The sequence below is a fragment of the Mirounga angustirostris genome, unplaced genomic scaffold (genome assembly GCF_029215605.1).
Source record: "Mirounga angustirostris isolate CCGP_5_RB_7025 unplaced genomic scaffold, mMirAng1.0.hap1 SCAF_7, whole genome shotgun sequence".
NCBI classification, from domain to species: Eukaryota; Metazoa; Chordata; class Mammalia; order Carnivora; family Phocidae; genus Mirounga; species Mirounga angustirostris.
In genome coordinates this window covers 70,182,545-70,197,708 of record NW_026991715.1, presented here as the reverse complement: position 1 = coordinate 70,197,708, position 15,164 = coordinate 70,182,545, and the positions used below count along the sequence as shown (strand labels likewise).

Here is a 15,164-nt window from a genome sequence, read left to right as displayed (position 1 = left end):
TAAAATTACAAGCTTCTCTGATACCTGACCTTTGATGATTAGTTCTTACCTACCAGTCTAGCCTCATCTTGCACTTCTGCCCTATTTTGATTTACACTCCAGTCACCCTAAACTGCTGTTTGATCCTTTCTCCATCAACACATGACACTCTGGCAGTATTACCTGTTTTTACCAATGCCACTCGTTCCACCTGGACACATTCCACGAAGCATCCCTCCTACCCCTCCTCCTTTGCTTCATCTATCAAAAGTCTACTAATCTTTCAGTACTCACCTTGATGTCATCTACCAAGTCATCTTGTGAAGAGCAAAGTGGCCCCTTCTTGGAACTCTCATGGTGCATGTTCATAAGTCTTATCTTAGCACTGACATCCTGTACTAAAATGATCTGTTTCTCCTTCTCGAGGCACCTGGGTGGCTCAGTCGGTTAAGTGTCTGACTTTGGCTCAGGTCATGATCCCAGGGTCCTGGGATTGAGCCCCATGTCAGGCTCCCTCCTCAGTGGAGGGCCTGCTGGTCCCTCCCCTCCCAGCTTGTGCTCTCCCTCTCTCTCTCTCTCAAATAAATAAATAAAATCCTTAAAAAAAGTTTCTCTTTCGCAAAGTCAGCACCGTTCATCCCTAGTCCCCAGCACCATGCACCACCATAGTGGACATGCTGCAAGTGTTCACTGAGTTGAATAGTCTACATTATATAGGTTCTTACACTGTAAGAGAGATGTTTGACACCTGGGTAAAATTAGTAGACTTGAAATCCCAGTATTTCCTCATTTTCACTAAATGAAGTAATTTATAAAACTGGAAGAACAAGTTGATTAGGGCAGTAAAAACTTTTCATGTAAGCAAAGAAGAATTATAGTTTCCACTCAGAAAAGTGGATTCATGTAAATCTAGAAATAATTCTCTAATATTTAAAAAGTAAGAGTTCGGCTAACACCAACTTTTGGCCACTTTTTATTTGGTTAAAAAAAAACCACAAACACACAACAAAACAATACTATAACATTTACACAAACTCATACATTAAATACTGGGTTATAACAATGTATGCACAAAACCACTAGAACAATGAAAGGATATTACCACTTGGTCATTATAAATTTGGAAGATTGTGTAGAAAGGTTCCTCGACAATGAAGTCCACAATAAAGACAATTTTTTATAAAGTTGGCTTTCTCATTCACTATATCTGTTTTTTATTCATAGTTTGCCAAAGGACCTATCACCTGCCTCTAGCAACATATTCATTTTGTTAGACCAACACTGAGAGTAAATATTGGCATCAATGTTTCTAATGAGAAAGTTGTTCATCTGACCCCGCAGCTCAGGAAGCTGTTGCATCAAGAATCACACCATGATCTCTCCTTAAAATAGTACTGATAAGAAACATGTTTCTTTGCCAAAGAGTTTTAAACAAACCATATTAAAGAGAAAAGAAAAACAAACAACAAAAAGCATATGCATATATAGATTTAGAGTCACATATATATATGACTCTAAATCCTGTGCACCAGCAGTATCAGATCGTATGCGAGCTAGTTACAAATGCACATGCTGGTTCAGCAGGTCAGGCTGGGCCAGATACTCTGCATTTCTAACAAATTTCCAAATGATACCAGTGCTATTGGTCTGAAGATCTTATTCGGAGTAGTGAAGATTTAAATACTTGGCAACACAGGTAAAGGAGCAATGAACTCCACTTCAGGGGAAGGTTATCTCTAGGAAAGCCACTGGTAGGTGATGACAATTGTACAGAATAAAGGGACAAAGAGCTCTAGTCACAGGAAATTTCAAAAATAAAGATAATATAGCTATGAAAATACATAACATGATTAAGTCACAGTAAGCCAGCACAAGCATTACAAGTATGGAATATGTGGAAAGAGTCTCAAGCATCATGGAGTTCATTCCATATGCGCTGAAGAGACCCTGTAGGGATACTGGACTTTAAACATATTGTTTTAATTGAATATATTTGATATATATTATATATATATATATATATATATATGTATGTATTTTGATATATAACACAGTATAAATTTAAAGTGTATAGCATAATAATATGATACATTTATATATTATAATATGATTGCTATTGTAGAGATCTTTAGCACTTTTACCATATTATATAATTATCCTTTCTTTTTAGTAATAGGGATAAGTTTTAGTCTCTTAGAAATTTTGATGATTGCAGTATATTGTTGTCTATACTCATTATATTATGTATTAGCTTTTTTTATTTTCCTTAAGAAAAACAATAGAATGCCAATATTTTAGAAAAAGAATTTTGACATTAGCATGGGGGATGGATTGGAAGAAATAAACATAACCAGGCAAAAAGTTACTTGAAATAGTTTAAGCAAGAGATGTTGAAGCTTTGGACTATAGCAGTGGCATTTAAATGAGGTGAGGAAGGAAAGCCTCTGAAAGACATGCTATGAATCTATGTGTGGCACAGATATGAGACCACCCACCACAATCCATTCTCCCATGTTTTCATGGTATATAGTTGTGGCCAGGGGGTGGCTGCCCACTTAAGAGAACAAGAGAACCCTTGTAGCCAGCAGAATGTGAATGAAAGTGATGTGAACTTAGGCCTTGCTTAAGAGTCAATTGTTGACCCTAGTCTCCCTCTATCCCCTCTCCTACTAGCTAGAACAATAACCCTGGAGGTCATATGTTAATGACAGAAAACTTGCTGTAGTCAGTCTCTGAAGAGTTACGTGGATGTGAGCTGCCCATTGACTTGGGCACCCATCTCAGACCATTGTATAAGGAAAAAACAAAATAAAGCAATGTTCACTGGCTTAAGTCTTAGTTATTATGTGTATGTATTATTATTCTGTGTCTTGTTCCAGCAGCTTAGTGTTTGCCTTTTACCTCTAGAGGATTTAGCGAAGAGTAAAGAATACTAGGGGTTTCAGAATACCTAAATGTAACCAGGGGTTTCAGAATATCTAAATGTAACAGTACAAATCGCAGAGTTGATAGTGTATCCTTATTCAAATTAAAGAAAAGCAGAAGGAATTGCAGGTCTAGGGAAAAAATGAACTCACTTTTTGAAGATGAAAGTGAGGGTACTTGCAGGATTCCTGTTGCAGATATCCAGCAGGTTTTCAGAAAAACAGCCTTGGATCTCAGGAGAATACAAGAGCTTTGAAGAAGTCAAGTAAGGCAGGGAATGCAAAGGTAAAGGCTGTCGGTTACAGGACCCTGGGAACAAAACTGATCAAGGAGTAGGGACCAACCAAAGCAGATGAAGAGGGCAAATATGGGTGAGAGCAAATAGAAAGTAGTGTCACAGATTTTTTTTTTAAGGACAAATTGCAAAAAAACAATGTCAAGTGAAAAATACAAAAACAAGTGCTAAAGAGAAACACTTTATATATCATTTATATAAAGGTTAAAAACATACCAAAATATGACATGACGTATTGTCTAGGAGTACACACATCTATAGTAAAAGTATAAAAAACACAGGAGAATGTTCTATATCAAATTATGGATAATGGTTACACTTCTGTTTGGGCAGGGAGGAAATTACAAGCAGGGAGGAACACACAGGGAGGTTGAATCATTGATACTGTTTTATTTATTACACTGGGAGGAAGCATATGAGTGCTCACATTTTTAATAGTTTATATATGTTTCATAATAAAATTCTGAAACTAATTAAAATGTTAAAAAGAGTTGCACAAAGGAGGATGTGGTAAATAATATCAAAAGAAGATGAGAAATGAAAAACAACAATTAGATTTGGTGATGACATTTATTATAAGAGGGATTTTTCGGGACGCCTGGGTGGCTCAGTTGGTTAAGCGACTGCCTTCGGCTCGGGTCATGATCCTGGAGTCCCGGGATCGAGTCCCACATTGGGCTCTCTGCTCAGCAGGGAGTCTGCTTCTCCCTCTGACCCTCCCCCCTCTCATGCTCTCTCTATCTCATTCTCTCTCTCAAATAAATAAATAAAATCTTTAAAAAAAAATAAGAGGGATTTTTCTAAGTACAGAGAAACTTGGGTTCAATTTCTAAAACTTAAAGAAGTAAAATTCCCTCTTTACATTTTAAATATTAACTATACCATTTCTGTTGAGTTATTCACTTTATAAGAAACTTATAACTGCTTCTAAATGTTTTATAATGAGAAAAATAGTTTTCTGCAATAATTAGAGGAAAAGATACTAATGAGATTATATAACTTCTCTAATTCATCTAACAAAACATAAATTTCTTTTTTTTTTTTTAAAGATTTTATTTATTTGACAGAGAGAGACACAGCAAGAGAGGGAACACAGCAGGGGGGTGGGAGAGGGAGAAGCAGGCTTCCCGCTGAGCAGGGAACCCGATGTGGGGCTCGATCCCAAGACCCTGAGATCATGACCTGAGCCGAAGGCAGACACTTAACGACTAAGCCACCCAGGTGCCCCAAAACATAAATTTCTTGATTAGCTTAGCTCATTATAGAAATAAACTATAAAATGTTCATCATTCCTCATTAGCATATTAAAAATAAGTGATATCTGATAAAATTATGTAAATTCTAGGGAGCAGCTGAATTTAGAATGATGGAAAGTAAAAACTGACTCTGAAAGGAAAAAGGATTTTTAAAGAAGATTTATTTATTTATCTTAGGGAGAGAGGGAGAGAATCAGATTCCCCACTGAGTATGGATCGTGACCTGAGGCTCGATCTCACCACCCCGAGATCATGACCTGAGCCTAAATCAAGAGTCTGAGGTTTACCCAACTAAGCTACCCGGGTGCCCTAAAAAGGATCTTTTTTTTTTTTTTAAGATTTTATTTATTTATTTGAGAGAGAGAGAGTGAGAGAGAGAGAGAGAGCACAAGCAGGGCCATGGATGGGGAGAAGCAGGCTCCCTGCCAAGCAGGGAGCCCGTTGTGGGACTCAATTCCAGGACCCCGGGATCATGACTTGAGCCGAAGGCAGATGCTTAACCGACTGAGCCACCCAGGCGCCCCTAAAAAGGATCTTTTTATTCAAGAAGCCAATAAACTATTTTCAAAAGATACAAAAAATATTCTTTTAAAATATTTTTTTCTGTTTGTTCTATCAAGCTATAGTCTCTATTTCCTTTAAGGGAACTATACTCAAAGCTTAAACTAAACCTCACCTTAATCACATAAATACATCAAATATTTGTAGTACATTATGGCAAGGAAGAGTACTTTGAGGAAGAACTTTCATTTTTCAAATTCTAGTTGTTCCTCATTTAATCTTCGTAACAATACTGGAAACTTGTTACTGTTTTTCACCTGGGGTGCACACAAGGTCGCCTGCAGAGTTTCCCAAAAATTCAAATGCCCAGGCTCCACCACAAAGAGACCTAATCAATTTATCTATTGGAGGTGGGATGGTTGAAAATTTACATTTCCTCTAATCTTATTTAGTGTAATGATGTTATCAATTTCAAAATACCTTCTTTTTTTAAAAAAAAGATTTATTTGAGAGAGAGAGCTTGCAAGCAGGGGGAGGGACAGAGGAAGAGGGAGAGAGACTCAAGCCGACTCCCCACTGAGTGTGAAGTCCCAGGTGGGGCTCAATCCCATGACCCTGAGATCATGACCCAAACCGAAACCAAGAGTGGGATGCTCAACCAACTGTGCCACCTAGGTACCCTGAAAACACCTTCATATTTTTAATGTTATTAAATGACATAGTTATTAAAGTACCACAGCAAATGAAATGAAAAATTATTACATTAAATCCATGTTTTTAAAAATTGTCATTGCCTTGTTAAATGTAATCATTACTTTCAATTAACTCACTGGAATGGGCTTCTAAAAGAAATCCCATAAAAATATAATAAAGTGGCTACACTGAATACTCATTGGGAGGCCAAAGGTGCAAACTGCATCCAAACACCCCCTGCACATCTCCAACTCTCCAAGCCCTGGTGCTGGTCCACACCCTAAGTAAATATCTTGGAAATGCTATGAAGAGATCAAAAGTCCCTGCCCATACCCATCTAAACGACGACCTGTCACCCCAAATATAAGAGGATCAAAAATGTTTAAGGGCTTCAAAATATCAACAAATAATGCGAAGTATGGCCAAAAGCCTTATCATTACAGTCTAAATGTTTACACACATGAATTATGAAATTCTGAACTATTAGTTATGTGTATAATTATGGTAAAATAAACCAATCTGCTCTTTTTTGGAAGTTAATTTTGGTGATTTTTCTAAGGATGAAGCATAACCATGTAGTACATTATATAAGGGCAAAGCCTGTGACCAGGAGGCTGGGATCCTCCTCCTCGGGGCATCTCAATGGAGGTGGGGGAGAGTCCTTCCAACCACAGGACAGCCAGCAGCCCCCCGTGGGCAGGGCATTGATAACAGTGGCTAATTTTAGAACTCCATGTGTATTTTTTTACTTTGTTCCCACCCCCTTCTCTACCAATCTCACAGTCAATGTTCATTTTTGCAGAGTGCTTTCGCGTTCCTAAAAGAGTTTAGCCTTCAGACACAATGGAAAAACTAACAAACAAGGTCATGGACCTCATCATGCCCAGTTCATGTGGTTCTTCCCCAGATTTCAGAGCAAAGGCCACAGAGATTAATATGTAATACTAAAGTCAGGGGAACTAAACAACCTCTGAATTCTTAAGCCAAACTCCATAGCCACTCAATACAACAAACTTCAAAGTAATTATTTTAACATCAAGGTGCTTTTAAATCAGAATACTGATTATTTTTAATTTGTATTTGTTAAAATGATAAATAAAACCCTATAACAAATAATTAAAAATCAGTTAGCTTAAACTACATCTGAATATATTACCTTTTCTAAGATTACTTTTTTTTTTAAAGATTTTATTTATTTATTTGACAGAGAGAGACCAGTGAGAGAGGGAACACAAGCAGGGGGAGGGGGAGAGGGAGAAGCAGGCTGCCTGCAGAGCAGGGAGCCCGATGCGGGGCTCGATCCCAGGACCCTGGGATCATGACCTGAGCCGAAGGCAGACGCTTAACTACTGAGCCACTCAGGCGCCCCTCTAAGATTACTTTAAGAGTGCTGTCTTGATAAGTTAGTATTTTCTAGGTAATAATTCCCACAAATTAATAATAATGAATATTTAAAAGAATTATGTTGAATTATGTTGAATTATATTTAAGTTTCTCAAAGTTAAAGACAAAGAAAAAAATTTAATTAAGTTTCTCAAAGTTAAAAAAAAAGAAAACAATTACAAACATTACAATTTATCCAGTTTTAAGGAAAGCACACAGGCAGAGACCATAATAAAATCTCTTTCTTCACAAATGTTCCAATAGTCACTTAGAGAACTTGTCTCTTACGAGATCTTAAAGGTAATTAAAACATCGTAATCACATGACTACTGTTAATTAGAAAAGGTTTCTTGAAAAAACAGGCTGTTTTTGTTTTTGTTATCGTTAATAAATAAACTTAGATGGTAGATTTTAAAGGTCTGTTTAAAGATTATTAACCACTTGACCTATAAACTTAATGAAAAGGATCTGGTAGCAGCTGGTAAGTGAAAATCAATAAGAAACAGGAGAAATACATCTTTTATTAAAGGTTAATTATTAGATAAAGTAACCATATTTACAAAATTTTTATTTACATAATTTTTAGTAATATACTTGTAATAATTATACTTCACTGAGCATAATATCCACATTCTTTCGTCCAGAATTAAGGTCAAGCAATTTATCACCACTTAATATTTGGTGACCTTAGACAAGCTAAATAAACTCTCTGAGCCTCAGGTTTATCATTTTTAAAACAGGGACAGTAAGAGGAGCTCACTAACAGATCTGTTGTGAGGATTAAATGAGACAGTCTTCATGAAGGGTTTAGCACAGTGGCTGGCCAAGTAAAGCCACATTTAAGGTTAGTGTTATTCAACTAAACCCGGATCCATTAAAATAGTCCCATCCTCTACTGCACATACTGAACAAAGGATTAGATTTTCACTGTTAAAGTAATCATGCTAAGAGGGTCTTACTAAATCTTCAAAATTCATGCCACAATGACAAAACACTATAGCATGATATTCAGCTATAAAGATTTATGATGTTGAGGCATGACAAAAGTATCATGTATCTGTGAACCACTGATTTTAAATATCTTCAGATAAAATGAACACATGTATCTTGAAAATGTCTTTTGGTTGTTTGGTTTTTCTGTGGACACTTACATGGAACTCATTTCAGAATGAGGTTTATAGAAAGGAAGCTCTCTTTTCGTGATTATATTTAGAAAACTCCTCTGCCATGGGAAGAGATGCATGAATTGCAATAAATGTGGCTTAGAAGGCACAGAAGTAAACAACTCTGAATGGAGGATATCTAGGTTTCCTCATCAAATTTCAATTTCCTGCAATCGAGGAAAAATAAAATTTGAAGACATTTCTTAAAATTTTATTATAATCTTAATACTACTGAGGGCATTTTATAATTTCATGTGTATATAAATCACTATCTCTAAAATTATTTTTACGCTACCACTTTCCAAAGTCAAACTTCTTTTAGACCTAAGTGCTTGGATAACTTCCACCAAGTCATAAAAATAAGAATTCTAAGAAAATGGTAAATATTGATATGACAGGATAATGTAATAAAAAAAAGCCTACAAATTTAGGTTTATGCTTTGGGCTAGGAGTGAAATTCACAAGAGCACTGATTCTCTGATTCCTGCTGTAATTGCTGCTTCTGTGACCTGAATAAATCCAGAGGTTACTATTTCAGTAATAACTGATTACTGAGAAGGCACTGGCCCTTTATTTCTGCGGTCTATAATGCACATACCTTGCCTGGGGCCCAATCACCTACACGAAAACACAAACCCCTGATTAAGTGTGGCACAGCATTTTGACACTGAGCCTTCTAATCACCAGAAATACATGTGGAACACAGAATTAACATAGAATGGGGTTAAGAGTGTGAACAGGACACAAGTTTAGGCATGAGCTCTGGAGCAGAACTAGCTACCTGCTAAGTGGTTTAAATAGATGTTTGACCTCAGGAAAGTTACATTTTTGGTGCCTCAAGGTCTTCCTCTGTAAAATGGCAATAACAACTTACTCAGAGGGTCATTGTGAGGATTAAACTCCCAATATGTGTTTCTAAAAATATATTTATGAATATTCCAATTCTCTTCACCAAATATAGGGATGTCCTTCTTGCAGTGTTAGGGTTTGCTCTGAACAATTTTTCTCATTTCATTCAATACAGAAAGTAGTTTCTTCAAGACTTAATATATTTGTCTAGTCTTGTTTTTCATATAGTATAATCCTGAAAGGTTATGGGGAATGAAAATATGTTTCAAATGGCAACATCAAAGTCCTAAATTTCTACTATATAAAAACAAATGTGGACAATATAGGTCTGAGAACTGGACTTAAGTAACCTGGAGCAGCAGACAATGTTGGCCGCTGGTCAAGAGAAATGCTTGGTACTGTGACTTAACATCATAAAGGCCACTCAGGCCTCAAGTTGACTCAGATCCTCCTATTCAGCTGCTTCCCTTCTTCCTTTCCTTCCCCCTTCCCTCATTATAAAAGGACCTGGTATCAGCACTACCTACAAAAGGCTTGCTGCTTTTTACCAATAGTCTTGAGAGGTTAATTATCTCTTTAAACACGCCTGTTACACAAGGTTCTCTCTTCTCCATAATCATAATGACAAAATAATAGTTTTTATTTATGAAGTACTTACCACGTTTCAGGCACCTCATTAGGGCATTTATATGCTTTTTTGCATTTTATGCTCGTAACAACTCCCTGAGACTGGCTCAGTGAGTCCACTACCGCCATCATGGAGCTCAGAATTGACACAGCCAAGATGTGAAGCTGGGCAGGTGTGAAGCACTGCAGACTCAGCATTCTGACCATGATGGGGTCACTCAACAGGACGCTTTGAACTGTCCTCTTATGCGTAGGGGTTCTCAACCTAAGCTACTGGAAGACACTTTTTGGGGGAGATTTGGAAAAGTTTCCATTTTAATTAACTTCCTGACAAGACAAGGGGGAAAAAGTCTATGACATTGTTTCTGATTCCAAAAAATGTACACTCTTCTGGATCCAAGCTAAGAAGATCGAGGCCAAAATAAATACATAAATAAAGGGGGTAGGCATTATATATTTAGTGTGTAATATCAAAATCACTAATATAACATATGACAAGTTTCAAAGTCAGCTTTTGAGTGATTCATTTTATATTGTTTATAATAATAAAAATTACCATAAGCTAAAATAAACGTTATTCTCCCAGGTAAACCGTATGTAAAATGATATGGTTGACCAATTATTTAGTTTCTATGGAAATATTAAGAAAATGAATCCAAATCATACCTTTTAAAAGATTTTGAGTAAACAAAGTTAACTGATCATGGATTCAGCACGAGTCCTAGATGGGAATGTTTGGATCAAGAGACAAACTGGTGCTTCCTAATGTTTACAGAATACGAAAGAGTTCAAAAGTTAAATGCCTAGCTGTCACTAAAAGAGTCACACCGTTGTCAATACATGAAAGAACTGATGTAAATTAAAAACAGAATTCTCATTATGCTACCTACCCCTTTTCCTGAAGAACTTAACTTAAAAATAAAGCTACTCCAATTTTATAGAATTTTACTTTCCTTGGTAAACCCACAGAATGTGTTTAAGATGTTACAGTTCTCTATTACAAATCCTTTATCAGGTTTATTTGTGGAATGGACAGAAAACACATACAGTGGAACTTTATTTTTCAATATTAAATAATATATGGCCAGTACTCAGCAACCTCTCTGACCTTGGCCTCAACAACTTTTTGCTAGACACATCTCCAAAGGCAACGGAAACAAAAGCAAAAAGAATTATCAGGACTTCATCAGGATAAAGAGCTTTTGCACAGCAAAGGAAACAATCCACAAAACTAAAAGACAACAACCTATGGAATGGGAGAAGATGTTAGCAAATGATATATCAGATATAGGGCTAGTATCCAAAATCTATAAAGAACTTATCAAACTCAACACCCAAGAAACAAAAAAATCCAGTAAAAAAATGGGCAAAAAGACATGAACAGACATTTCTCCAAAGAAGATACACAAATGGCCAAAGGACACGAAAAAATGCTCAATATCACTAGGCATCAGGGAAATACAAATCAAAACCACAATGAGATACAACCTCACACTGGTCAGAATGGTTAAAATGAACAACTCAGGAAACAACAGAAGCTGGTGAGGATGTGGAGAAAGGGGAACCTTCTTACATTGTTGGTGGGAATGCAAGCTGGTGCAGCCACTCTGGAAAAGAGTATGGAGGTTCCTCAAAAAGTTAAAAACAGAACTACCCTATGATTCAGCCATTGCACTAGTAGGTATTTATCCAAAGTATACAAAAATAGTGATTCGAAGGGGCACATAAACACCCCAGTGTTTATAGCAGCAATGTCTACAATAGCCAAACTAAGGAAAGAGCCCAAATGTCCATCAACAGATGAATGGATAAAGATGAGGTATATACATACAATGGAATATTACTCAGCCACCACGAAGAATGAAGTTTTGCCACTTGCAATGACATGGATGGAACTAGCAGGTATTATGCTAAACGAAATAAGTCAGTCAGAGAAAGACAAATACCATATGATTTCACTCACATGTGGAATTTAAGAAACAAAACAGATGAACATCGGGAAGAAAAGGAAAAATAAAATAAGATAAAAACAGAGAGGGGCACAAACCATAAGAGACTCTTAACTATAGGAAACAAACTGAGGGTTACTGGAGGGGAGGTGGCTGGGGATGGGGTAATTAGGTGATGGGCATTAAGGAGAGCACTTGTTGTAATGAGCACTGGGTCCTATATACAAATGATGAATCACTAAATTCTACCCCTGAAACTAGTAATACACTATATGTTAACAAAATTGAATTTAAATTAAAAAAAATTTAAGGTAATAGTACAAAGATAATTACTAGAATAAAGATAGAAATCTCCCTCAATGCCCAAAGAAACAATAGTAAAGGCAATAGAGCACATAGTTGAAAACATGCACTGAATGTAGCATCATATACAATAAATATAATAAGAACAAGCATAGAGTCAAATTAATAAAGGACTCATCTATTAAAAAAAAAGTTCAAAAATGAGCAAAAGGAAAAAAAGAGAGGCAAGCCAAGAAAAGATTTTTTTTTTTTTTAAGTAGGCTCCACACCCAGCATGGAGCCCAACATGAGGCTTGAACTCATGACCTTGAGATCAGGACCTGAACTGAGATCAAGAATCAGACCCTTGGGGCACTGGGTGGCTCAGTTGTTAAGCTTCTGCCTTCAGCTCAGGTCATGATCCCAGGGTCCTGGGATTGAGCCCCGCATCGGGCTCCCTGCTCTGCTGGAAGCCTGCTTCTCCCTCTCCCACCCCTTGCTTGTGTTGCCTCTCTTGCTGTCAAATAAATAAATAAAAAATCTTAAAAAAAAACAACAGACCCTTAACCGACTGAGCCACCTAGGTGTCCCAAGAAACAGACTCTATTTTAAAAAGATTTTTATTTATTTATTTATTTGAGACAGAGAGAATGAGAGAGAGAGAGCACATGAGAGGGGGGAGGGTCAGAGGCAGAAGCAGGCTCCCTGCCGAGCAGGGAGCCCGATGCGGGACTAGATCCAGGGACTCCAGGATCATGACCTGAGCCGAAGGCAGTCGCTTAACCAACTGAGCCACCCAGGTGCCCCCAAGAAACAGACTCTTAACTATAGAGAACAAACCGATGGTTAGCAGAGGGAAGGTGGGTAGGGCGATGGGTGAAAAAAAGCGATGGGGATTAAGGAGTGCACTTGTGATGAGTACAGGGTGTTGTATGGAAGTGTTGAATCACTATACTGTACACCTGAAATGAATATTACACTGTATGTTAACTAACTGGAATTTAAATAAAAACTTTAAAAAAGATATGGCTAGTACTCAGTTAATATAAGGACCATCTCATACTAGGTTAACGTCATTCTATTTCTTACAAGTTGTGAACTTCAAATACCTGACAAGAATTGTAACAGGACTGACAAAAGAACTTGCCATCACTTTGCTATCAAAAGATATATTCCCAGGGCACTTGGGTGGCTCAGTTGATTAAGTGTTGGTTAATCAAACTCTTGATTTTGGCTCAGGTCATGATCTCAGGGTTGTGAGATGGAGCCCTGTGTTGGGTGCTCTGCTGGGCATGGAACCTGCTTGGTATTGTGTCTCTCCCTCTGTCCCTTCCTTGTTCTCTCCCTCTCTCTAAAAAAAAAAAAAAAAAAATATATATATATATATATATATATATATATATATATATATATACACACACACACACATTTAAATATATTAAAATATTTTAAAATTATTTAAAATTAAAATTAAATTATTTTAAAATTAAAATAAATATATTTTAAATATATATATATTCCCATAAAAATTAGATTTTTAGTCAAAAGTCAGTTTCTTGATATTAAATATAAAAACTGTGAAAAGTATGTGTCTCTGTGTATATATAAACACACACACACATATATATATATACATATACAAATTTCTCCTGCTATCCAAAAGTAGAGGATTTCTAGTAAACCTTTCATAAACTAAAATGGTATAAAGCAAAGAGGCAGTTACCATTTTATAAAAGCTAAATCCTCTTCAGATTTCTTTCAGTTAGTGCAAACAGCTACTAATGTAGGTCTTTTGTAAAAGCAACGTGGCATAAAGTAAATTTTCAGACAGCAAGGAAAACATGAATACATACATCTTTAAAAAGATTCTTGCCAAGAACTTGCAGATTGAAAGTACCCCTCATGGGGGCGAAATCGGAGGGGGAGACGAACCATGAGAGACTATGGACTCTGAGAAACAAACTGAGGGTTCTAGAGGGGAGGGGGGTGAGGGGGTGGGTTAGCCTGGTGATGGGTATTAAAGAGGGCACGTTCTGCATGGAGCACTGGGTGTTACACACAAACAATGAATCATGGAACACTACATCAAAAACTAATGATGTAATGTATGGTGATTAACATAACAATAAAAAAGACTGGAAAAAAAAAAGTACCCCTCATGTCAAAGGTGATACTTATACTCTGAATACAAACTTGTTCTTAACTACACTTAGAGCAAAATTCAATGGTGTATATATGTATAAGTGTCTGTGTGTATATACATACATATCTCCTCTTCCTCAAAAATTAGTTTATATACACCTATGCGGAGTATTCAGGGAAATGGTACACAACTCAATTTCCCAACAGAAGTGAATTCTTTCCTAAAAATTTCTTTTGGGTTGTGATTTCAAATGAGAACCTAATGATATAATAAATTAGGTTAATAATAATAATAAATTAGTATTCCATATTCAACCTCTTTAGAATAAACTTCAGAAAGGTCTAAATTCATCTAATCACTCCCACATTGAAACCAGCCCCCACTGGGAATACCTGTGATTTCCAAACATTTTCAATCAGATGAGCACTGAACAACCCCAATCACCAAAAAAATTTTTGATCATGTACTCAAAATTTGAATATTATTTATGTGTAAAATACATACATCTATTCTCAGAATTAAATATATATAACTAAACATGAGCAAAAATGGAAATTTTAAAGGTTAAGTATAAAAGTGAAATAAACACTATTTTTAAATGATACCATGCTCACTATGCTTATTATCTCAAAGTAGAATATACACATAGGGTGAGGTTCTTCATCAGAGATATTTGTAGGTATCTGCCTTTCAAATAGTCTTTTTGGAAATTACCAATATTTGTTGCTGGAATTTCTGTTATAACTGATCAAAATCCTATTAATTTTTGCTCTAAGTGTAGTTAGAGTTTGTATTAGGAGTACAGGCCTTGTGTTCCTGGCTCTCAGATGCATAAAATCTGTACATGTGGTTGTTGATCACTTGATCAACTTTTTGAGTGCTATTCTGGTTAAAGCTAAAAACACAATCTGTAAATCCAGGCACACAAATATGCAATTCCTCAAATATGCTGAAAGTGAATAAACAGGTAAGGTCCCCACTGTCAACTCTTACAAGACGTGGAGTTCAGACACCTCCTTCCAGAAACCTGTTGCCACACTTGATGTATGAGCATTCTGGCATACAGAGTAACTTAGGTCAATCTATAATTTAAATATTTGTATAATTTATTTATTTTTA

The 15,164-nt window shown here is 36.3% G+C and overlaps 1 protein-coding gene and 1 pseudogene across 1 annotated transcript in view; one reads left to right on the top strand and one right to left on the bottom strand.

Annotated features, from left to right (window-relative positions):
* The window catches only part of ADGRV1 (adhesion G protein-coupled receptor V1), a 515,575-nt gene that overhangs the window by 213,720 nt on the left and 286,691 nt on the right, over positions 1-15,164 (bottom strand). The gene's annotated exons all lie outside the window — the stretch shown is intronic.
* The window catches only part of LOC135365278 (calponin-3-like), a 34,331-nt pseudogene that overhangs the window by 1,033 nt on the left and 18,134 nt on the right, over positions 1-15,164 (top strand).